Genomic DNA, 25,262 nt, shown 5'->3' with positions numbered 1-25,262 from the left:
CCTCTCCCTCCTTCTCCAAGTTGGTTGTTTTCTTCCTCAAGGGAACCCATATTACCAGTTTCTGCTCTATTTTGTTAATATACAGTAAAATGTGCTCAACCTGTGTTAATATTAAGGAAAATCAAGGTCACTTTTCTCTCTTTAAGAACCTCCTATTGAATAAAACAAAGTGAGCCAATCATCATGTATAGCTATGTTTTGGAACTTTCATTATAATTACAAAGTTCCTAGGTCATGGACAGAGGAGCCCGGTGGGCTACAGTCCAGGGGGTTGCGAAGAGTCGGACACGACTGAGTGCACATGCACACATACACATCCATAGATGCTGAAGTCTAGATTTGCTTCTCAGTTTTTTGGTCCTCAAATGAGCTGCAGTAACAAGCGCCTGAGAGCTTGTGAGAAAACAGAATCTCAGGTCCCGCCCTAAACCCCCTCAATCAGAGCCAGCATTTACTGCAAAGTGACTCAGAAGCATCTGAAGGTTTGAGAACCGTCTGCTGTGTCTCACTGTCGCAGCACTGGTCTCAGGTGGCAGAGCAAGCAGAGGTTCATGTGGAGATTAAAAAAAAGGGAGAGATGGTCCTCATGCAGAGCTCTGCTCCTCATCTTATTCCGAGGGCTCTGTTTTGTTACTAAAGTTACAGGAGGCTGATCTTTTCTTAACTTGCAACCAAATCAAGGTACTGTGTACACTTTTTGTGCTTTGATTTTTAAATTCAGAAATCTTTCTCCTTCCTTCCCTTATGAATTGTTCTTAAACCTTTGGCACTTGCTGCTTGTTGCTGCCTTGTGGGCCCGAGCTGGGCTAAGTAAATAAGTAATAAGCAAATGTTAGTAGGAAAATGTAGAAACAGCCAGTCAGATATAAATTGATGGTTTCTGGTTTGATGGATACATATGTTTATGGTTGTGGTTTTACGCTATGTTTTGCAGGGTGCCCATACATTTTATTAAATTTCACATTTCTGAACAATTTAGACATAATATGTGCTAATCTCAGTGTGATGGAACTAAATAGTTAATGGGATTCTGAAAATAAATATAAATTCCTTTTAAAAGTTGTCAAACTTCTCTTGGAAGAAAGAAAGAAAGAAACTTTGTTTTGTGTAAGTGGAGGAGTAGAGGGCAAAAATTACAGAAAGTCCTGTGATGGGTGAACCTGTAAACTAGTACAAATAATTTGAATTTAGGAACTTGTGGAACATTTACAGAAAAGGAAAGTAGAAAGTATGTCATGGGACTATATTGTGAGCTTTTTGTTGTTTTAAATGCTTTAAAAATGTTTCCAGTCACTAAAGTGTCTACCTTCTATAAAATAAGTAAGATAAATACGTAATTCATATAATTTAAAACATGCTAATGGAATACTTTTTTTTATGCTAATGGGATACTTTTTTGAGTGTGTTGTGGCAGAGTTGGAGGATGAATGAAACAGAAACAAGCAAATCCTAACAAACCCCTGTTTCTTAAAAATGAGACAATTAAGCCTAAGCCATTGGGGCCAGTTCTTCTACGGATAGGGGCAGGAGGCCTAAGGGAGGAAGGAGGCCAATCCAGGAGAGAAGATTCCAGAGAAGAGTGGTTGAGGGGAAGAAAGTTGTCTGAATATGGGAGTGAAATGTCAGATTTAACACTGAAATGAGAACTGCTTTGCCAGTGTGGTGGTGAAAACTTAAGTTATTCGAGCATTTGGATAATTGCTCATACCTGCAGTAATTCTAATACTAGAAATCTATTTTCCAGGTAAAATCTATTTCCCAGGGAATGTTTGAAATTTAAAAAAATCTTTGGCATAAAAATGTTAAAGTGTAATTCAAAATAAAAATTGAGTTAATTTTCTAAGGAGGGAGTGGATGAGTAGATTATTGTACCTCCATAGGATGGGACATTTTGCAGCTTAAATAATATTTATGACATTCTAAGTTAGGTATGAAGCAAGACAAAAATAGTTTGGGAAAATGACAGGAAGGAATTTTGATTGTTGTGTATATGTGATGGTATTTTTAAGAATTTTTATTGGCGTATAGTTGATTTACAATGCTTATGTTAGTTTCAGATATACAGCATGAGAATCAGTTATATATATATATATATATCTATATATATATATCCACTCTTTTTTAGATTGTTTTCCAATATAGGCCATTATAGAATATTGAGTAAAGTTCCCACTTCTATACAGTAGCTCCTTATTAATTATCTATTTTATATACAATAGTGTGTATATGTCAATCAAAATCTTCCAACTTATTCCTCCCCCACCCCTGACTCCCTGGTAACCATAAGTTTGTCCTGTTATATCTGTAACTCTATTTCTGATCTGTAGATGAGTTCATTTGTACCCTGTTTTTAGGTTCAACTTATAAGCGATATTATATATTTGTCTTTCCGTGGCTAACATTTCACTAGAGATGACAATCTTTAGGTCCCTCCCTATTACTGTAAATGGCATTATTCCACTTCTTTTTTATGGGTGAATAGTGTTGCATTGTATATACATACACCACATTTTCTATATCCGTTTTTCTGTCATTGTGGACTTCTAGGTTGCTTCGATATCCTGGCTATTGTAAATAGTGCTGCAATGAACATTGGGGTGCATATATCGTTTCGAATTATGGTTTTCCCTGGACATATTCCTAGGAGTTGGAATGCTGGATCATATGGTAGTTCTATTTTTAGTTTCTTGAGGAACATCCATACTGTTCTCCATAGTGGCTGTACCAGTTTGCATTCCCATCAACAGTGGGTGAGGGATCCCTTTTCTCCACCCCATTCCAGCATTTACTGTTTGTAGATTTTTTGATGATGGCAATTCTGATCAATGTGAAGTGATACCTCATTTTAATCTTGATTTTCGTTTAGCAGAGACATTACTTTGCCAACAAAGGTCCATCTAATCAAGGCTATGGGTTTTCCAGTAGTCATGTATGGATGTGAGAGTTGGACTATAAAGAAAGCTGAGCACCGAAGAACTGATGCTTTTGAACTGTGGTGTTGGAGAAGACTCTTGACAGTCGCAAGGAGATCCAACCAGTCCATCCTAAAGGAGATCAGTTCTGATGCTTCATTGGAAGGACTGATGTTGTAGCTGAAACTCCAATACTTTGGCCACTTGATGCAAAGAGCTGACTCATTTGAAAAGACCCTGATGCTGGGAAAGATTGAAGGAGAGAGAAGGGGACGACAGAGGATGAGCTGGTTGGATGGCATCACCGACTCAGTGGAGATGTTTGAGTCAGCTCCGGGAGTTGGTGATGAACAGGGAGGCCTGGCATGCTGTGGTCTATGAGGTTGCAAATAGCGACTGAGTGACCGAACTGAAATGAATAATTAGGAGTGTTGATAATATTTTCATGTGCTTTTTAGCCATCTGTATCTTTGGAGAAATGTCTATTTAGATCTGCCTATTTTCACTTTTTTTTTTCCAGTTAAGCTGCAGGAGCTATTTGTAGATTTTAGAGATTAATCCCTTGTCGGTTGCTTCATTTGCAAATATTCTCTCCCATTCTGAGGGTTGTCTTTTGTTTTGTTTATGATTTCTTTTACTGTGCAAAAGCTTTTAAGTTTAATTAGGTCCCATTTATTTGTTTTTGTTTTTATTTTCATTATTCTAGGAGGTGGATTGAAAAATATATTTCTGTAATTTATGTCAAAGAGTATTTTATGTTTTCCTGTAAGAGTTTTATAGTATATGGCCTTACATTTAGATCTTGAATCTATTTTGAGTTTATTTTTGTGTACGGTGTTAGGGATGTTCTAATTTCATTCTTTTATATATAGTTGTCCGTTTATTGAAGAGATTGAATATTCATTGTATATTCTTGCCTCTTTTTCCATAGGTTAGGTGACCATAGCTGCATGGGTTTATCTCTGGACTTTCTATCTATCCTGTTCCATTGATCTATATTTCTGGTTTTGTGCCAATACTATGCTATTTTGATTACATGTGGTTTTGTAATATTATTTAAAGTCAGGGAAACTGATTCCTCCAACTCTGTTTTTCTTTCTCAAAATTGCTTTGCCTATTCAGGGTCTGTTCTGTGTCTATACAAACTGAAATTTTTTATTCCAGTTCTGTGAAAAATGCCATCGGTAATTTTTTTCCAGATATTAATCATTTATTATAAGTGGAAGGAACTGATATTACAGTTGAACATTTGCCCTCAACATCATCCCTAAATCAGTTTCTTACCTTTTGAGACTCACTTGGAAAAGATGTGATTTTTGTTTTTTGTTTTTTACTTTAGACTATTTTTTTTTTTTTTAGTTTTTTGTTTTTTTTCCCCCAATTATTTTTATTAGTTGGAGGCTAATTACTTTACAATATTGTAGTGGTTTTTGCCATACATTGACATGAATCAACCATGGATTTACATGTATTCCCCATCCTGAACCCCCCTCCCACCTCCCTCCCCATTCATCCCTCTGGGTCTTCCCAGTGCACCAGCCCTGAGCACTTGTCTCATGCATCCAACCTGGACTGGCAATCTGTTTCACACTTGGTAACATACATGTTTTGATGCTGTTCTCTCAGATCATCCCACCCTTGCCTTCTCCCATAGAGTCCAAAAGTCTGTTCTATACATCTGTGTCTCTTTTTCTGTCTTGCATATAGGGTTATCATTACCATCTTTATAAATTCCATATATATGCGTTAGTATACTGTATTGGTGTTTATCTTTCTGGCTTACTTTACTCTGTATAATGGGCTCCAGTTTTATCCATCTTATTAGAACTGACTCAAGTGTGTTCTTTTTAATGGCTGAGTAATATTCCATTGTGTATATGTACCACAGCTTTCTTGTCCATTCATCTGCTGGCCATCGGTAATTTGATAGGGATTGCATTGAATCTGTAGATTGTTCTGGGTAGTACAGTCATTCTTGCAATATTGATTATTTTAATTCAAGGACATGATATATTCATTGGTTTGTGTCACCTTTGGTTTCTTTCATCAGTACCTTATAGTTTCCTGACTATAGGTCTTTTGCTTCCTTATGTAGATTAATTCCTAGGTATTTGTTCTTTTTGATGAAATGGTAAATGGCATTGTTTCCTTGATTTCTCTTTCTGGTCTTTCATTATTAGTGTGTGGTAATGCAAGAGGTTTCTGTATAGTAATGCAAGAGATTTCTGTGTATAAATTTTGTATCCCGCAAGTTTACAGAATTTGTGGATGAGCTCTAGCAGTTTTCTGGTACTAGCTTTAAGGTTTTCTGTAGTATCGTATCATCTGCAGAAAGTGACAGTGTTGCTTCTTTTTCTATTTGGATTCCTTTTATTTCCATTTCTTCTGACTATCATGACTAGGACTTCCAAAACTATACTGAATAATAGCAAAGAGTGTGGGCACCCTTGTCTTGTTGCTAATCTTAGAGGAAATGCTTTCAGTTTTTCACCATTGAGAATGATGTTAATTAACCTAGAAGTTTTATTATCAGTGCTGTATAGTTGGAGAAGTCTTGAGACTACTGGAAGAATAAGACTGAAATCCAGAGGCAGGAGACTTAAGCCCAAAACATGAGAACACCAGAAAACTCCTGACTACAGGGAACATCAAGTAATAAGAGACCATCCAAAAGCCTCCATACCTACACTGAAACCAACCACCACCCAAGAGCCAATAAGTTCCAGAGCAAGACATACCACACAAATTCTCCAGCAACACAGTAACATAGCCCTGAGCATCAACATACAGGCTGCCCAAAGTCACACCTAGCACATAGACCCATCTCAAAACTCACTACTGGACATTCCATTGCACTCCAGAGAGAAGAAATCCAGTTCCACGCACCAGAACACCAACACAAGCTTCCCTAACCAGGAAACCTTGACAAGCCAATCGTCCAACCCCACCCACTGGGTGAAACCTCCACAATAAAAAGGAACCACAGACCACCAGAATACAGAGAGCCCACTCCAGACACAGCAATCTAAACAAGATGAAAAGGCAGAGAAATACCCAACAGGTAAAGGAACATGAAAAATGCCCACCAAGTCAAATAAAAGAGGAGGAGATAGGGAATCTATCTGAAAAAGAATTTAGAATAATGATAATAAAAATGATCCAAAATCTTGAAAACAAAATGGAGTTACAGATAAATAGCCTGGAGACAAAGATTGAGAAGCTGCAAGAAATGTTTAACAAGGACCTAGAAGAAATAAAAAAGAGTCAATTAAAAATGAATAATGCAATAAATGAGATCAAAAACACTCTGGAGGGATCCAACAGTAGAATAACGGAGACAGAAGATAGGATAAGTGAGGTAAAAGATAAAATGGTGGAAATAAATGAAGCAGAGAGGAAAAAAGAAAAAAGAATCAAAAGAAATGAGGACAACCTCAGGGACCTCTGGAACAATGTGAAACGCCCCAACATTCGAATCATAGGAGTCCCAGAAGAAGAAGACAAAAAGAAAGGCCATGAGAAAATACTCAAGGAGATAATAGCTGAAAACTTCCCTAAAATGGGGAAGGAAATAGTTACACAGGTCCAGGAAACCCAGAGAGTCCCAAACAGGATAAACCCAAGACACATATTAATCAAATTAACAAAGATCAAACACAAAGAACAAATATTAAAAGCAGCAAGGGAGAAACAACAAATAACACACAAAGGGATTCCCATAAGGATAACAGCTGATCTGTCAATAGAAACCCTTCAGGCCAGAAGGGAATGGCAGGACATACTTAAAGTAATGAAAGAGAATAACCTACAACCTAGATTACTGTACCCAGCAAGGATCTCATTCAGATATGAAGGAGAATTCAAAAGCTTTACAGACAAGCAAAAGCTGAGAGAATTCAGCACCACCAAACCAGCTCTTCAACAAATGCTAAAGGATCTTCTCTAGACAGGAAACACAGAAAGGTTGTATAAACGTGAACCCAAAACAACAAAGTAAATGGCAATGGGACCATACCTATCAATAATTACCTTAAATGTAAATGGGTTGAATGCCCCAACCAAAAGACAAAGACTGGCTGAATGGATACAAAAACAAGACCCCTATATGTGCTGTCTACAAGAGACCCACCTCAAAACAAGGGACACATACAGACTAAAAGTGAAGGGCTGGAAAAAAGTATTTCACACAAACGGAGACCAAAAGAAAGCGGGAGTCACAATACTCATATCAGATAAAATAGACTTTAAAGACTGTGAAAAGAGACAAAGAAGGACACTACATAATGATCAAAGGATCAATCCAAGAAGAAGATATAACAATTGTAAATATATATGCACCCAACATAGGAGCACCGCAATATGTAAGGCAAATGCTAACGAGTATGAAAGAGGAAATTAATAGTAACACAATAATAGTGGGAGACTTTAATACCCCACTCACAACTACGGATAGATCAACTAAACAAAATTAACAAGGAAACACAAACTTTAAATGACACAATGGACCAGCTAGACCTAATTGGTATCTATAAGACATTTCACCCCAAAACAATCAATTTCAACTTTTTCTCAAGTGCACATGGAACCTTCTCCAGAATAGATCACATCCTGGGCCATAAATCTAGCCTTGGGAAATTCAAAACAATTGAAATCATTCCAGTCATCTTTTCTGACCACAGTGCAGTAAGATTAGATCTCAATTACAGGAAAAAAATTATTAAAAATTCAAACATATAGAGGCTAAATAACACACTTCTGAATAACCAACAAATCATAGAAGAAGTCAAAAAAGAAATAAAAATATGCATAGAAATGAATGAAAATGTAAGCACAACAACCCAAAACCTATGGGACACTGTAAAAGCTAAGGGAAAGTTACAGGCTTACATCAAGAAACAAGAAAAAAGTAAAATAAATAACCTAACTCTACACCTACAGCAACTAGAGAAGGAAGAAATGAAGAACCCCAGGGTTAGTAGAAGGAAAGAAATCTTAAAAAATTAGGGCAGAAATAAATGCAAAAGAAACTAAAGAGACCATAGCAAAAATCAACAAAGCTAAAAGCTGGTTTTTTGAAAAAATAAACAAAATTGACAATCTGTTAGTAAGACTCATTAAGAAACAAAGGGAGAAGAACCAAATTAACAAAATTAGAAATGAAAATGGAGAGATCACAACAGACAACACTGAAATACAAAGGATCATAAGAGACTACTACCAGTAGCTCTATGCCAATAAAATGGACAACTGGGAAGAAACAGACAAATTCTTAGAAAAGTATAACTTTCTAAAACTGAACCAGAAAGAAATAGAAGATCTTAACAGACCCATCACAAGCAAGGAAATTGAAACTGTAATCAGAAATCTTCCAGCAAACAAAAGCCCAGGACCAGATGGCTTCACAGCTGAATTCTACCAAAAATTTAGAGAAGAGCTAACACCTGTCTTACTCAAACTCTTCCAGAAAATTGCAGAGGAAGGTAAATTTCCAAACTCATTCTATGAGGCCACCATCACCCTAATTCCAAAACCAGACAAAGATGCCACCAAAAAAAGAATACTACAGGCCAATATCACTGATGAATACAGATGCAAAAATCCTTAACAAAATTCTAGCAAACAGAATCCAACAACATATTTAAAAAATCATACATCATGGCCAAGTGGGCTCTATCCCAGGAATGCAAGGATTCTTTAATATCTGCAAATCAATTGATGTAATACACCACATTAACAAATTGAAAGATAAAAACCATATGATTATCTCAATAGATGCAGAAAAAGCCTTTGACAAAATTCAACATCCATTTATGATTAAAACTCTCCAGAAAGCAGGAATAGAAGGAACATACCTCAACATAATAAAAGCTATATATGACAAACCCACAGCAAGCATTACCCTCAATGGTGAAAAATTGAAAGCATTTCCCCTGAAATCAGGAACAAGACAAGGGTGCCCACTCTCACCACTACTATTCAACATAGTTTTGGAAGTTTTGGCCACAGCAATCAGAGCAGAAAAAGAAGTAAAAGGAATCCAGATAGGAAAAGAAGAAGTGAAACTCTCACTGTTTGCAGATGACATGATCCTCTACATAGAAAACCCTAAAGACTCTACCAGAAAATTACTAGAGCTAATCAATGAATATAGTAAAGTTTCAGGATATAAAATTAACACACAGAAATCCCTTGCATTCCTATACACTAACAATGAAGAAAACAGAAAGAGAAATTAAGGAAACAATACCATTCACCATTGCAACAAAAAGAATAAAATACTTAGGAGTATATCTACCTAAAGAAACAAAAGACCTATACATAGAAAACTATAAAACACTGATGAAAGAAATCAAAGAGGACACAAACAGATGGAGAAACATACCGTGTTCATGGATTGGAAGAATCAATATTGTCAAAATGGCTATTCTACCCAAAGCAATCTATAGATTCAGTGCAATCCCTATCAAGCTACCAACGGTATTTTTCACAGAACTAGAACAAAGAATTTCACAATTTGTATGGAAATACAAAAAACCTCGAATAGCCAAAGTAATCTTGAGAAAGAAGAATGGAACTGGAGGAATCAACCTGCCTGACTTCAGACTCTACTACAAAGCCACAATCATCAAGACAGTATGGTACTGGCACAAAGACAGAAATATAGATCAATGGAACAGAATAGAAAGCCCAGAGATAAATCCACGAACCTATGGACACCTCATCTTCAACAAAGGAGGCAAGAATATGCAATGAAAAAAAGACAACCTCTTTAACAAGTGGTGCTGGGAAAACTGGACAAACACTTGTAAAAGAATGAAACTAGAACACTTTCTAACACCATACACAAAAATAAACTCAAAGTGGATTAAAGATCTAAATGTAAGACCAGAAACTATAAAACTCCTAGAGGAGAACATAGGGACATAAATCACAGCAGGATCCTCTATGACCCACCTCCCAGAATATTGGAAATAAAAGCAAAAATAAACAAATGTGACCTAATGAAACTTAAAAGCTTTTGCACAATGAAGGAAACTATAAGCAAGGTGAAAAGACAGCCCTCAGATTGGGAGAAAATAATAGCAAATGAAGAAACAGACAAAGGATTAATCTCAAAAATATACAAGCAACTCCTGCAGCTCAATTCCAGAAAAATAAATGACCCAATCAAAAAATGGGCCAAAGAACTAAACAGACATTTCTCCAAAGAAGACATACAGATGGCTAACAAACACATGAAAAGATGCTCAACATCACTCATTATCAGAGAAATGCAAATCAAAACCACAATGAGGTACCATTACATGCCAGTCAGGATGGCTGCTATCCAAAAGTCTACAAGCAATAAATGCTGGAGAGGGTGTGGAGAAAAGGGAACCCTCTTACACTGTTGGTGGGAATGCTATGGAGAACAGTTTGGAGATTTCTTAAAAAACTGGAAATAGAACTGCCATATGACCCAGCAATACCACTCCTGGGCATACACACTGAGGAAACCAGATCTGAAAGAGACACATGCACCCCAATGTTCATTGCAGCACTGTTTATAATAGCCAGGACATGGAAGCAACCTAGATGCCCATCAGCAGATGAATGGATAAGGAAGCTGTGGTACATATACACCATGGAATATTACTCAGCCATTAAAAAGAATTCATTTGAATCAGTTCTAATGAGATGGATGAAACTGGAGCCCATTATACAGAGTGAAGTAAGCCAGAAAGATAAAGAACATTACAGTATACTAACACATATATATGGAATTTAGAAAGATGGTAACAATAACCCTATATGCAAAACAGAAAAAGAGACACAGAAGTACAGAACAGACTTTTGGACTCTGTGGGAGAAGGTGAGGGTGGGATGTTTAGAGAGAACAGCATCGAAACATGTATATTATCTAGGGTGAAACAGATCATCAGCCCAGGTTGGATGCATGAGACAAGTGCTCAGGGCTGGTGCACTGGGAAGACCCAGAGGGATCGGGTGGAGAGGGAGTTGGGAGTGGGGATCGGGATGGGGAATACATGTAAATCCATGGTTGATTCATGTCAATGTATGGCAAAACCCACTACAATACTGTAAAGTAATTAGCCTCCAACTAGTAAAAATAAATGGAAAAAAAAAAAGAGAATGATGTTAGCTGTGGGCTTGTCATATATGGCCTTTATTATGTTGATGTAGGTTCCATCTATGCCCACTTTATGGAGAATTTTTATCATAAATGGGTGTTCAATTTTGTCAAAAGCTTTTCCTGTGTCTATTGAGGTGATCATATGGGTTTTTATTCTTCCATTTGTTGATGTAGTGTATCATACTGATTGGTTTGCAGATATTGAAAACTCCTTGCATCCCTAGGGTAAATCCCACTTGATCATGGTTTATGATCCTTTTAATGTGTTGTTTAATTTGGTTTGCTAGCATGTTGAGAAGATTTTTGCATCTATGTTCATCAGTGATATTGGCCTGTAATATTTTTTGGTGTTATCTTTGGTTTTGGTATGAAGGTGATGGTGGCCTCATAAAATGAGTTTGGGGGTGTTCCTTCCTATGCAATTTTTTGGAAAAGTTTCAGAAATGTATGTGTTAACTTTTCTCTAAATGTTTGATAGAATTTGCTTGTGAAGCCATCTGGTCCTGGAATTTTGTTTCTTGAAAGATTTTTAATTATAGTTTCAATTTCAGTACTTGTGATTGGTCTGTTCGTATTTTCTATTTCTTCCTGGTTCAGTCTGGAAAAACTGTAACTTTCTAAGAATTTATCCATTTCTTCTAGGTTGTCCATTTTATTGGCATATATTGGCATTTAATAGTTACTTGTAGTAGTCTCTTGTCACTTGTATTTCTGTGGTGTCCACTGTAACTTCTTTTTCATCTCTAATTTTATTGATTTGAGTCCTCTCCCCCTTTCTATGTGAGTCTGCCTAGTTTATCAATTTTGTTTATCTTCAGAGAACCATCTTTTAGTCTCATTGATCTTTTTTGTTGTTTTCTTTGTCTATTTCATTTATTTCTGCTCTGATCTTTATGATTTCTTTCCTTCTACTCACTTGGGGTTTTTGTTTTTTTAGGTGTAAGGTTAGGTTGTTTATTTGAGGCTGTTTCTTGAGGTAAGAGTGTATTGCTATAAACATCCCTCTTAGAACTGCTTTTACTGTGTCCCATAGGTTTTGGATCATCATGTTTTTGCTGTCCTCTGTCTCTAGGCATTTTTTTTTATTTCTTTAGTGATCATTGGTTAGCTAGCAGCGTATTATTTAGCCTCCATATGTTTGTGTTTTTACTGTATTTTTCCCTGTAATTGATTTTTAATCTCATAGTATTTTGGTTGGAAAAGATGCTTGATATAATTTCAGTTTTCTTAAATTTATCAAGGCTTGATATGTAACCCAAGATGTGATCTATCCTGGAGAATGTTCTGTGTGCATTTGAGAAGAATGTGTATTCTGCTGCTTTCAGATGGAATGTCCCATAAATATCCATTAAGTTTATTTGGTCTTATGTGTCATTTAAGGCTTATGTTTCCTTATTAATTTTCTTTCTGGATGATCTGTCCATTGGTGTAAGTGGGATGTTATGGTCCCCCACTATTACTGTGTTATTGTGGATTTCCTCTTAATGGCCGTTAGCATTTGCCTTATATATTGAGGTGCTCCTGTGTTGGATGCATATATATTTGCAATTGTTACATCTTCTTCTTGGATTAATCCCATGATCAGTATATAGTGTCCTTGTCTCTTTTTAAAAATTATTTATTTATTTATTTTGTTTTTGGCTGTGCTGGGTCTTCATTGCTACGTGGGCTTTTCTCTAGTTGTGGGGAGTGGGGGCTTTCTCTTGTTGAGAAGCATGGGCTCTAGGTACTCGGGCATCAGTAGGTGCAGCCCAGGAGCTCAGTATTTGGGATTCCCAGGCTCTAGAGCACAGGCTTAATAGTTGTGCCACGTGGGCCTAGTTGCTCTGCAGCATGTGGGATCTTCCCAGACCAGGCATGGACCCCATGTCTCCTGCAGTGGCAGGCAAATTCTTTACCACTGAGCAACCTGGGAAGCCCCCTTCTTTGGCTCTTATAACAGTTTTTAAAGTCTGTTCTGTCTGATACGTGTATTGCTACTCCATCTTTCTTTTGATTTCCATAGAATAACTTTTTCCATCCTCTCTTGTCTGTTTATGCCCCTAGGTCTGACACATAGAGAAAGCATTATACATGGGTCTTGTTTCTTTATCCATTCAGCCAGTCTAATTTGTCTTTTAGTTGGTGTATGTAATCCATTTATATTTAAGGTAACTATCAATATATATGTTCCTATTGCCACTTTCTTTATTTTTTTTAAGCTTTATGATAACACCTCGATGTAATTTTTTTAATGTAATGTAATTTTAATATATGTGCTAAAAGGGAAATAACAGAACACCCAATATATTATAGTTAATAATAGTACATTTTGTAGAAGACTAGGGCCAATGAAACATTTGCTTTACTAACCTGCAATGTACATCAGAATGCCATAGGTACATAGAACCAACAGCACAATAAGTGAATTGTCAAAATATTACTGCCATGTTGCATGGTCATCTGTCTCCATCTGAAGACGGACTCTTTTTTTTTTTTTCTTATTTTTTTTTTATTAGTTGGAGGCTAATTACTTCACAACATTTCAGTGGGTTTTGTCATACATTGATATGAATCAGCCATAGAGTTACACGTATTCCCCATCCTGATCCCCCCTCCCACCTCCCTCTCCACTCGATTCCTCTGGGTCTTCCCAGTGCACCAGGCCCGAGCATCTGTCTCATACATCCCACCTGGGCTGGTGATCTGTTTCACCATAGACAATATACATGCTGTTCTTTAGAAACATCCCACCCTCACCCTCTCCCACAGAGTTCAAAAGTCTGCTCTGTACTTCTGTGTCTCTTCCTCTGTTTTGCATATAGGGTTATCATTACCATCTTTCTAAATTCCATATATATGTGTTAGTATACTGTAATGTTCTTTATCTTTCTGGCTTACTTCACTCTGTATAATGGGCTCCAGTTTCATCCATCCCACTAGAACCGATTCAAATGAATTCTTTTTAACAGCTGAGCAATATTCCATGGTGTATATGCACCACAGCTTCCCCATCCATTCATCTGCTGATGGGCATCTAGGTTGCTTCCACGTCCCAGCCATTATAAACAGTGCTGCAATGAACATTGGGGTGCACGTGTCTCCTTCAGATCTGGCCTCCTCAGTGTGCATGCCCAGCTGCTATCCAAAAGTCTATAAGCAATGAATGCTGGAGAGGGTGTGGAAAGGGGGGAGCCCTCTTACACTGTTGGTGGGAATGCAAACTAGTGCAGCCACTATGGAAAACAGTGTGGAGATCACTTTCTTTATTTTTTTAGGTCTTTTTTCTTCCCTTCCTCTTTTGTTCCCTTGTCTTGTATTTCTCCCTGAGAGAAGTTCCTTTAGCATTTGCTGTAAAGCAGGTTTAGTGGTTGCTGAATTCTCTTAGCTTTTGCTTGTCTGTAAAACTTTTGATTTCTCCATCAAATCTGAATGAGAGCTCTGCTGTGTAGAGTATTTTTGACTTTAGGTTTTTCCCTGTCATCACATAAAATATATCACGCCATTCCCTTCTGGCCTGCAGAGTTTCTATTAAAAAAATCAGCTGACAACCTTATGAGATTCCCTTGTATGTTATTACTCTTCCCTTGTTGCTTTTAATGTTTTTCTCTGTGTTTAAATTTTGTTTGATTAATATGTCTCAGTGTGTTCCTTCTTGGGTTTATCTTGTCTGGGATTCTCTGTGCTTCCTCTACTTGGGTGACTATCTCCTTTCCCAAATTAGGGCAGTTTTTGATTATAATCTCTTCAAATGTATTCTCAACCCTTTTCTCTTTTTCTTGTTCTGGGAACCCTATAATTCAAAGTTGGTACATTTAATGTTGCCCCAGAGGTCTCTGAGACTGTCCTTATTTCTTTTCATTCTTTTTTCTGTATTCTGTTCTATGGCAGAGATTCCACCATTCTGTCTTTCAGGTCACTTATCCATTCTTCTGCCTTAGTTATTCTAGTATTGATTCCTTCTAGTGTATTTTTCATTTCAGTTATTGTATTGTTCATCTATTCGTTTGTTCTTTAGTTCTTCTGGCCTGTGAAGTTGCTTAGTCATGTCCTACTCTTTGCGACCCCATGGGTTGCAGCCTACCAGGCTCCTCAGTTCATGGAATTTTCCAGGCAAGAGTACTGGAGTGGGTTGCCATTTAGTTCTTCTAGGTCTTTGTTAAACATTTCTTGTATCTTCTTGATACATGCCTCCATTCTTTTTCCGGGATCTTGGGTCCTCTTTACTATCATTATTCTAAGTTCTTTTTCAGGTAGATTGCCTGTCTCCCCTTCATTTGATCGTCCTCGTAGGTTTTTATCTTGTTCCATCATCTGCAATATATTTCTTTGTCATCTCATATTGTTAAACTTTCTGTGTTTGTGATTTCCTCTCTGCAGGCTGTAGGATCCTAGTTCTCCTTCCTGCTGGTGTCTGCCCCCTGGTGGGTTAGGTTGGTCCAGAGGCTTTTGACATTAGCCCCTTGATGGGGGGTCTGATTGGTGTTATCACCAAAGCCTGCCCTGGATATTGAGTAGCTCCTCCCCTTTGCTCTATGTCCAGGGCTGTTTCTAATTCTCCAGAGTACTCCCCCAGATCCAGGCTGAGAACTATTTAAGGTCAAGGGCTGGGACTTCCCTCATGGTCCAGTGGTTAAGATTTTGTCTTCCAATGTAGGGGGTGTTGTTTAATCCCTATGCAGGGAGCTGAGGGTCCACATGCCTCACAGCCAAAACCACCAAAACATAAAACAGAAGCAATGTTGTAACAGATTCAATAAAGACTTTAAAAAAAGATCCACCTCAAAAAAAAAAAAATGTTAAAAAGAAAAAAACTAAGATCAAGGGCTATTACTTGTCATCTCTGCCTCTCCTAAATGCACCTTAGCATCTCCTGGGCTACCTGTGCTCTGCCATCCACAGGGGCCTCCTCCACACAGGCCACCAGATTCCTCCTGGGGTCCTGGCCTTGGTCCCCCTGCTCAGACCATCCAAAGGGCACAGCAGGCCCAGGGGCTAAAGGGCAACCCAGGCAGAAGTCAGGAGGCCAAAGGAGGCAAAGAGAGAATGTGGCAAAAGAGAGTGTGATGGAGTTTTTAAAATATTGTTATTATGATCTAATAAATAGACTGTGTAGTGAGGATATAGTACCTGAAAAAGTAACAGAGAAATCCTTACTCTAATTAAAATAAAATACAAAGGCAAAAGTTTCCCTAACAGAAATTTCGTTGCCTTTACTTAGTGGAGAATATTTTCATGAATGTTTTAAATTTGAGGTTTTCAAGACATTTTTGTAAAGTCCTTAGAAGTGAAGTGTCAAAGTTAATATTGCTGGGGTTGGAGTTGGTCATACAGGGAGGAGGGGGAGGAAGAAATTCTTAGTGGGGAGAAATAAAACATTTCTAACCTAGAATTCACACAGTTTTCAGGCTCTCCTGACCCTGTACGTGAGGCATTTATGATCCATGGAGATGACAGACAGTGCCTCTGGCTATAGGTGACCAAGCAGCTGGCTACCTGGAATGCATGGACAGCCATGGACTACTTAGTGACCGGTGTTCTGTTAAATGCCACAGGACATTTTTAATTCTCGAAAAGTCCATGCAACTTTGTAAAAGATAAGGCGAGAGACATTGCTGGGGCTGCACCAGAGCATAAGCAGCCCCAGTGACATCTACAGAAGCTCTGGGGACTCTGAAACCTACCAGCCTTCCAGCAGCGCAGGGAGGTGTGGGCTTGGATCTCTGGCTTGCTTTAAATAGCCATCTGGACATAATAGATGAACTCCAAAAAATATGTTCTCTGTGTATTTGGAAACAATCGTATTTCTGAGCATTTTGATTTTTCTTAAACACAAGGTGACATGTAGTAAGAAGTGGTAACTATAATTAAAAGAAAATTTCTACACTAGAGCAGCTTCTCAAAGGAGGTTTTAAAAGTGATTTGGAGGGAGTGGCTTTTAAGGTTTTCATCCTTTTTCATGTATCTTCTTTAAAGTTGGTGAGTTGAGCACATCCACACTAACATGCAACTAAAACTGCTCTGTTTTTTAGCTTACCTGAGCCACAGTGAAAGGTCAGCACCATTAGCACAGTGTGTGAGCCTGTGTCCTCAAAGAACTGGGCATCTCTTTAGTAGATAAAATGCAAATTTAATAATGTAAAGACTGAAGTTAATCAGACTGGTGTCTAGCTTTCAGTTCATCATTTGGCTGAAGATGACTGGATTTCATTGAGAAAGAGGGTAGGTTGGAATGGCATCAAGTCCCAGCAGGGTAGTTTTGTCTAAAACTGAGTTGCTGCTCCTTGTAGCAAGAGCTGCTGCTTCAGGCAGAGCTGAAGAGGCTATCAAAGGGGCTGCTTTGAACTGCTGGGTCCTCGATTGGAGCAGGAAGTCCTGGAATTTACAGGAGGATGTGACTGTCAGCACTATTAGTTTACTTGGTGGGCTGGCGCCATCAGGTCATAGTGCTACAAGGTCAGGCCAGAGGAGGGTCCTTGAAGGCCAGAGGGCATCTCCTATAATAAGGTGGTGTGAGTGCTCCTGGCACCCTGCCAACCCTGGGAAAGCAGAATGACGGCTGGATGGAGGCCTGTTTCCTGCCATAACTGGATCTTCATCTCTGTTGGCTTTTCCCTCTTTGTTCAAGAAATGCTTTACCTATTTCTTGCTTGAGGGCCTATTCCTATCTGTAAACCAGTGATTTGAAATGTGGACTTGTCAGCCAAGACAGTAAGTGCAGTTTCTTGAAGTTACCTTGTCCTGTAAGGATTAAATCAGTGACCTTGGCTTTTTCAAGCTGCCCTTTGGTCCCTTTTGAAGTTGGCTCGCACACGAAGGGGAACACTCCTCCCAGTCCATACACTGTCCCAAGAGGAGCCAGAGCCCAGCCTCTGATGCTGACTTCAACGATAGTCGTAGAGGTCTGGCTAACTGTAAGACTCAGAAGAACAAATAGACATTTCTAAGGTGATTGTCACTAAAATTTCTCCTTTAAACAGCAGTGGATATCACCACTGTGAGTTACCTCTGAACTCCAATTTGAGAGCTTCACTCTAAAATCTGTGAGGGCTCTTAGACAGGGCTAGTGTCTATTTTGTTCACCCCTGGATCTGACTTTGAATGGGTGGACTGCATCCAGCCTACTGCATGTGCTCAATTAATATTTCTTAAATGTGTGTCTTTCTAATTCATAAAATCTGACTCTAGCCATATTGTTCCAGCTACTATTAAAAACAGTCTAGGTATTACCGATGTTTGCTGTAATTTGGATCTGAGCCATAGCTGTCACACACTAGAGATCAATTTATAAAACCCACCTGAACATTATTTCTTTTGGAGGTTCATTTTTATTTTCTGTGGTTGCATTTGAAATGGACACCTTTGTGCAAGTTCTTCGCTGGACTGACACTTTTGGAACATGATGTGGATTAATTCTGTATGAAAGTTCAGCAGTGATTCTGAACTGCTAGCCTCCCTGGAAGTCTTATTACAGTGTCATTTCTATTCACATCGTCTTTTTTTCCTTCCCACATTTTCAGTCACTACATTCTTTTTAGCAGATTCAGCCCTTTGAAAGCAATTCATTCTCTCCTTGAGAATGACAAATCTCAGTGCAGATACGATGTGTTGGCTTAGATTTGCAGGGGTAGGGGCACCTTTGGGAACACACATTAGGCCCCTTTCTCTGTAGACAGGCCCACACTTGTCCCTCCTGGAAAGGAGTTAGCAGGCCTTTGGGGAAGGAGAATTTGCCATTTCTTTCATACTTTTACTTCTTACAACTTTTTGGAGCACTTTTTCCCTTGATTTCTGAGTTCTAATCCTGGCCAATGGGGGCTTTCTGACTTACAGCATCCTGAATTATTTTTCTATGCTTGTTTCTTCATCTCCAAGATAAGAATAAAAATGCCTTGTTCACCAACATTGCCAGACCTGGGCTCTGTAGATATGTTAGTTTGCCAATACAGAAGAAAGCCCTAACCGAGACTCAGGACCTTAAACAGTTCACAGTTCTGGAGGCCAGAGTCTGAGATGGAGGGGTCAGCAGGTCCGTGCTCCCTTGGAAGGCACTAAGAATGTGTTCCAGGTCTTTCTCCAGCTTCTGTTACTTCCTTATGGCAGTGTGACTCCAGTATTCTCATGGTATTCTCCATGTGTGTTTGTGTGTGAACACATGCCTAAATTTTTTTTCTTTTTATAAGAATGCCACTCTTGTTGTATTCAGGCCCACCCTACTCCTGTATAATAACCTCATCTTACCTACTCACATCTACAATGATCCTGTTTCCAAATAAGCTCATGAGGACTACGGGTTAGTATTCCAGTATACAAATTATGGGGGGGTCACAATGCAACCCATAACATTAGGTAAGGTCAAATAGGCTTGGGAAATTTGAAGTAATGGACTGTACTATTAATCTCTCAAGTTCTCTTGTTCATTCTTGCCTTTTTTTTTTTTTAATTTTTTTTTTTTTGTCATACATTGATATGAATCAGCCATAGATTTACACGTATTCCCCATCCTGATCCCCCCTCCCACCTCCCTCTCCACCCGATTCCTCTGGGTCTTCCCAGTGCACCAGGCCCGAGCACTTGTCTCATGCATCCCACCTGGGCTGGTGATCTGTTTCACCATAAATAGTATACATGCTGTTCTTTTGAAATATGTGAGGGTGGGATATTTCATTCTTGCTTTTATAGCACTTGATATATTAGGGTAAATGCCAACCTGGAAGGCATAGATTTGCTCTCTGATTGGGATCCTGCTTATAAAGACCAGATTGAAGTGAACTTACATGGAGTTTTGATTTAATACTGTTTTCATGTCAAGACATTAGTACCACCTCGGTCCTTCCCTGAATTCAGTGGCTGCCATGCAGAGGTGAAAGGTCCAGGGTTGGTGCTGTACACAGATGAAGACATGGGGGCTTTAGCAGCTCACTGCCCGGCCTTGTTTGTTTGCTGTCTTCTTGGAGATCCCAGATAGAAGATATAATAGAGGATCAAAGGCCTCTGTTTCAGCTTCAGCGTCAGTCCTTCCAATGAACACCCAGGGTTGATTTCCTTTAGGATGGACTGGTTGGATCTCCTTGCAGTCCAAGGGACTCTCAAGAGTCTTCTCCAACACCACAGTTCAAAAACATCAATTTTTCGGCACACAGCTTTCTTCACAGTCCAACTCTCACATCCATATATGACCACTGGAAAAACCATAGCCTTGACTAGACAGACTTTTGTTGACAAAGTAATGTCTCTGCTTTTTAATATGCTATCTAGGTTGGTCATAACTTTCCTTCCAAGGAGTAAGTGTCTTTTAATTTCATGGCTGCAGTCACCATCTGCCGTGATTTTGGAGCCCAAAAAAATAAAGTCTGACACTGCTTCCACTGTTTCCCCATCTATTTCCCATGAAGTGATGGGTCCAGATGCCATGATCTTAGTTTTCTGAATGTTGAGCTTTAAGCCAACTTTTTCACTCTCCTCTTTAACTTTCATCAAGAGGCTTTTTACTTCCTCTTCACTTTCTGCCATAATGGTGGTGTCATCTGCTTATCTGAGGTTATTGCTATTTCTCCCGGCAATCTTAATTCCAGCTTGTGCTTCTTCCAGCCCATCATTTCTCATGATGTACTCTGCATATAAGTTAAATAAGCAGGGTGACAATATACAGCCTTGACGTACTCCTTTCCCTATTTGGAACCAGTCTGTTGTTTCATGTCCAGTTCTAGCTGTTGCTTCCTGACCTGCATATAGGTTTCTCAAGAGGCAGGTCAGATGGTTTGGTATGCCCATCTCTTTCAGAATTTTCCAGTTTATTGTGATCTACACAGTCAAAGGCTTTGGCATAGTCAATAAAGCAGAAATAGATGTTTTTCTGGAACTCTCTTGCTTTTTTGATGATCCAGTGGATGTTGGCAATTTGATCTCTGTTCTCGGCCTTTTGGCTAAGATCAAGTGTAGTATCTGTTCTTATCAGTTTACTCTTTTAGCAGTTTTCAAATATACTATATAGTATTATTGGACTTCCCTGGTGGTTCAATGGTAAAGAATCCTCCTTCCAATAAAGGAGGTGCAGATTCAATCCCTTGGTCAAGAAGATCCTCTGGAGAAGGAAATGGCAACATACTCTAGGATTCTTGCCTGGGAAATCCCATGGACAGAGGAGCCTGGCAGGCTATAGTCCATAGGGTCACAAAGAGTCGGACATGACTGCATGACTAAACAACATTATTAACTATCTCAACCATGCTATACCTTATATTCTCATGACTTATAACTGGAAGTTTGTATGTTCTGACCTCTTTTACCCGTTTCACACACCCCCTGTAGAAGTTCCTAGCTAGTTGCTCCAAGGATCTTTGCCACCTGGGTCATCCTCTGCTAAAATGGATTGAATTCCTTGAGCCATCGTGTGACTCAGTTGAAACTGTTGGAGCCTAAAAATACAAACTTAACCTAAAGGTTAAACAAGGGCCAAAAGGACAACAATAATTGCCACTAAAAGGGCCTAGGAAAGGAAAGGAACCTTGTTAACTTTGGGAGGGCTTCCTTTACTGTTGATCAGACAATGGAGGCAATATTGCTTCTGTCAAAACTGTGTGTACAGTTGTTAATTTCAGAGTTAAAGTTTAACATGTGTATCTATTTTTTTAAATGGGACCTCTGGACCTATTGGTCCCAGGTCTCTTTTTTGGATCAAAAAGTCTAAGTCACAGATTTACAACAAGAGGGAAGACAATGGAGCACTAGATGAAATATATCATAAATCAGTGTGACTGAAAAGAGAAGGGTCATGAGAAAATGAAGATCTCCTGCCAGAATGTTCTTATACCTTGTGAGATCTAAAGAACAAGCTAAAGAACCAGTGTTCAATTTCCCCGCCCATATTGAATAGTGAGGATTGATGGTTAATTGTAAACTACTGCCAACAGTAAACCTTTCCTCCTCAAGGTTTTCTGTGGCCTGGCCTGTTATAACAAGCCTACAGGCATAGACCTGGTCGAGGGTTTTGAGGCAGGAACATGTTAGTTTTGGGCTTTCAACAGGCATCAGTGTTGCCCAAATGAGGGGATGGAAAATTTTGATGGTTCCCTCTGAGGAGTCAAGAAGTAAAGCCTGCTACTTAGTAAGGAGGCTTGCAGTTAGCCAGTGGTGACCTTTTATCTCCAGAATTATTTGTACTTAATGAGGTCTGGACTTTCAGCGACTGTCTAAAGGTAAGCTTGTTAGCTTCTTCCACTAACAAAGCAGTGGCAGCTACTACTGGAAGCAGTGAGGCCAACATCGGACCATGGCATCTAGTTGTTTGGAAAAATAGCCTCTGGTCTGAGCTACACCTCTGAACTGCACCTAGCTTCTATATAAGGACACCCAGGGCTGGCTTCAGCTATGTATGAGATGAATGGCTTTTTTAAATTGGTGACACCCAAAGAGGAGATCTGGTGAGGGCCTGTTTGATATTATTAAAAGCTCTTTCTTGTCCCCCAGTCCAAAGGAATGGTTCTATATCTAGGCCTTCAGTGGCTTTATATAGGTACTTAGTCATTAGTCCAAATCCTGGAATTCAAATTCTTCAAAATCCTGTCATGCATTGGAAGGTATGAAAATGTTTCTAAATGTTTCTTTGTCTTTTGGGGCACTTGGCTGTAATATAGCTTGTTTTCTATCTGGAGATAACTGTCTACTTCCAGGGTTTATAATATATCCCAGATATTTAAATTGTTGTTTTGAAATTTGTGCCTTTTTCTGAGAGACCCTATGCCCCAAGGAAATTAAGGACTTCAATGATATTTTGATAACCGATGCCTCCATGGAGAGTACTACATATTATCATCTACATACTATAGAATAGTCCCTTCTTTTAGGTGTATTTCCCTTAGTTTGTTAGTAGGGCCTGGATGAACAAGTGTGGGCTGTCCTGAAACCCCTGCAGCAATACTGTCCAGGTATATTGTTGCATTTGGCTTTAGTAGCGATAGTCCACTCAAAGGCAAATGGATACTGACATGAGGGATGATCTGGGATGCAAAAGAAGGCATCCTTGAGGTCAGGCACAGTAAACCATTCAGCATTTCCAGGAACCTGAATTAATATAAGGATTGACCACAAGGGGATGTATAGGGCCACTGCATCATTTACTGCTCTAAGATCTTGTACCATTCCATATTTCCCATTTGGCTTAACAACTGGCAGAATAGGTGTATTGCATGGAGTCTGACAGGGCACCAAGAGGCCATGTTTTAAGGATTTATCTAGGAGGGGTTGAAAATACTTTCTTGCTTCCAAATTTCTGGGGTATGATCTCTTGTTAGGGTAAGTGGCTTCTGGCTTAAGGGTAATTTTTACAGGTTTCACGTTTATAGCCTTTCCAGGGATTCATTTGTCCCAAACTGTCTGGTTAGCTGTGTGTAGAATATGTCTGAGAATAGGCCATTGTTTTTCCAGCTGATTTGTCTTAGAGTCAAGAAAGGGGGCTGTTTGGGGCCTTGTAGTCCTAATATGGCCCTGAGGGAGCCCGGAAGGTCTTTCCCCACTACTGGAGTCAGACTTTCAGGCACAACTAAAAAGGAATGTGAGATCAAATGGAGTTTAAATTGGCAAGTGAGAGGCCCAGTGAAGTAATGGGTGCGAAGCTGTCCAATGACATCAGTCACTGCACAACCTTTGGAGGAAAGAGGCCCAACGTGAGAGATCAGAACAGAGTAAGTGGCTCCTGTATCAGTTTTAACATTGATTTTCTTACCTGCCACTTCAAGGATCACCTGGGGCACCTTGATGGAGACAGATATCTCTGCAGGGTTGGGGTGGAGCATTGCCGCCAGAATCCGTGAGCTGCCTCAGTTGCCTGGCATGGCCATCTCAGGATCAGGAGCCCCTCTCCCCCTTTGGGACCGGGGACTGCTCCACTTCCAGTGACCTGTTTGTTTACAGACTGGGCACGGACCTGGGGGCACTTCCTGGCATTCATGGGCACAGTGGCTAGTTGACTAGCATTTGAAGCATTCTGTCTTGCTGGTTTTACCTCCAGACAGATGGTTAAAACTTCTTGGCCCCCTTGGGTTGTCCTGAGGTTGCACGAGCCCTGGCCTGCTTGTTTTCACGTTGGATTCTCTCTTCCTCCTCAGCTTGATCTCAGTTATTAAATATCCCAAAGGCTACCTCTAGGAGCTGGGGGTATAGGAGTCTGTGGGCCTGATTGTAACTTGTGGGTCTGATTGTAACTTTGGCCTAATATCAGGGATGGACTGGCTGATAAAATGTTGTCCCAGCAGGAGTGGATGGACTGACCCTCAGGAGAGGATGAATCACTATTTCTAAAACCCTCCACAAGCCATCCCTGAAAGAGAACTAGATTTTCTTTTTCTTCTTGGGTCGCTCCTTTAATCTTTTCATAGTTGAGTTTTGATACATATAGTCTTGCTTTTTGATGCACTTTCTCATTCCTTCTAATACACATTGGATTATGTGGTTCCTAGTCTTCCTGGATGGCTCAGTGGATAAAGAATCTGCCTGAAATGCAGGAGATGTGGGTTCAGTCCCTGGGTCTGGAAAATCCCCTGGAGGAGAAAATGGCAACCCACTCCAGTATTCTTGCCTGAATAATCCCATGGACAGCAGAGCCTGGCGAGCTACAGTCCATGGTTTGAAAAGAGTCGGACATGACTGAGTTCTCTCCCTTCCATGTGGTTCCTGGCTTCTGTTCCCTTTGGGTAATTATAATCCCAGTGGTGCTCCTGATTTGGGCCTGTGTCTCTTCCCATGACACAATGTATGTAAGTGCTCGATTTAAGCCAACTAAATACAGCTCATTTACAAGCTAATTTTTAAAGAGACAAAACCAGAGATCTCATAGTTTTCCTGCCTGAGTTTTTTATTTTGTTTTAATTTATTTAATTGGAGGATAATTGCTTTACAATATTGTGATGGCTTTTGCCATACATCAACATGAATCAGCCATACGTATAGATCTGCATGAGTTTAAAAAGGCTTCCTCTGCCCCCCTCAGTCTGGAGGACTATAGATGGATCAGATAGTTCCTGAGAGCATAGATACATTGCAAAGTCAGAAGAGAGAAATGCAAGCCCTTCTTTTTTTTCTCTCTCTTTAAAATCCCACTAAGTAACCCAAGGCTGGATGGAGTCTCAGGTAATGTGGGCTGCATTTGTATTTCAAGGCTTAAACGCTCCACTGTGCCCACAGTTTTGGCAGAGACTTGTAGCAGCAGTTGGACAGACAAAAACTACATAAGACAAAGA

The 25,262-nt window shown here is 39.4% G+C and overlaps 1 long non-coding RNA gene and 1 pseudogene across 2 annotated transcripts in view; both read left to right on the top strand.

Moving 5' to 3' along the window:
• The window catches only part of LOC122453935, a 122,298-nt gene that overhangs the window by 39,567 nt on the left and 57,469 nt on the right, over positions 1–25,262 (top strand). Inside the window, exon 1 of one of the 2 annotated variants that reach the window (XR_006273231.1) lies at positions 555–681. The exons of the other annotated variant lie outside the window; for it this stretch is intronic. This is a non-coding gene — a long non-coding RNA (uncharacterized LOC122453935). Of the gene's footprint in view, positions 1–554; positions 682–25,262 lie in introns of those variants that run through there. 2 annotated transcript variants of the gene reach the window in all.
• Positions 20,930–21,094, top strand: LOC122454099 (annotated as a pseudogene).

The sequence above is a fragment of the Cervus canadensis genome, chromosome 15 (genome assembly GCF_019320065.1).
Source record: "Cervus canadensis isolate Bull #8, Minnesota chromosome 15, ASM1932006v1, whole genome shotgun sequence".
Lineage (NCBI taxonomy): Eukaryota > Metazoa > Chordata > Mammalia > Artiodactyla > Cervidae > Cervus > Cervus canadensis.
This window is presented reverse-complemented; position numbering and strand designations above follow the sequence as displayed.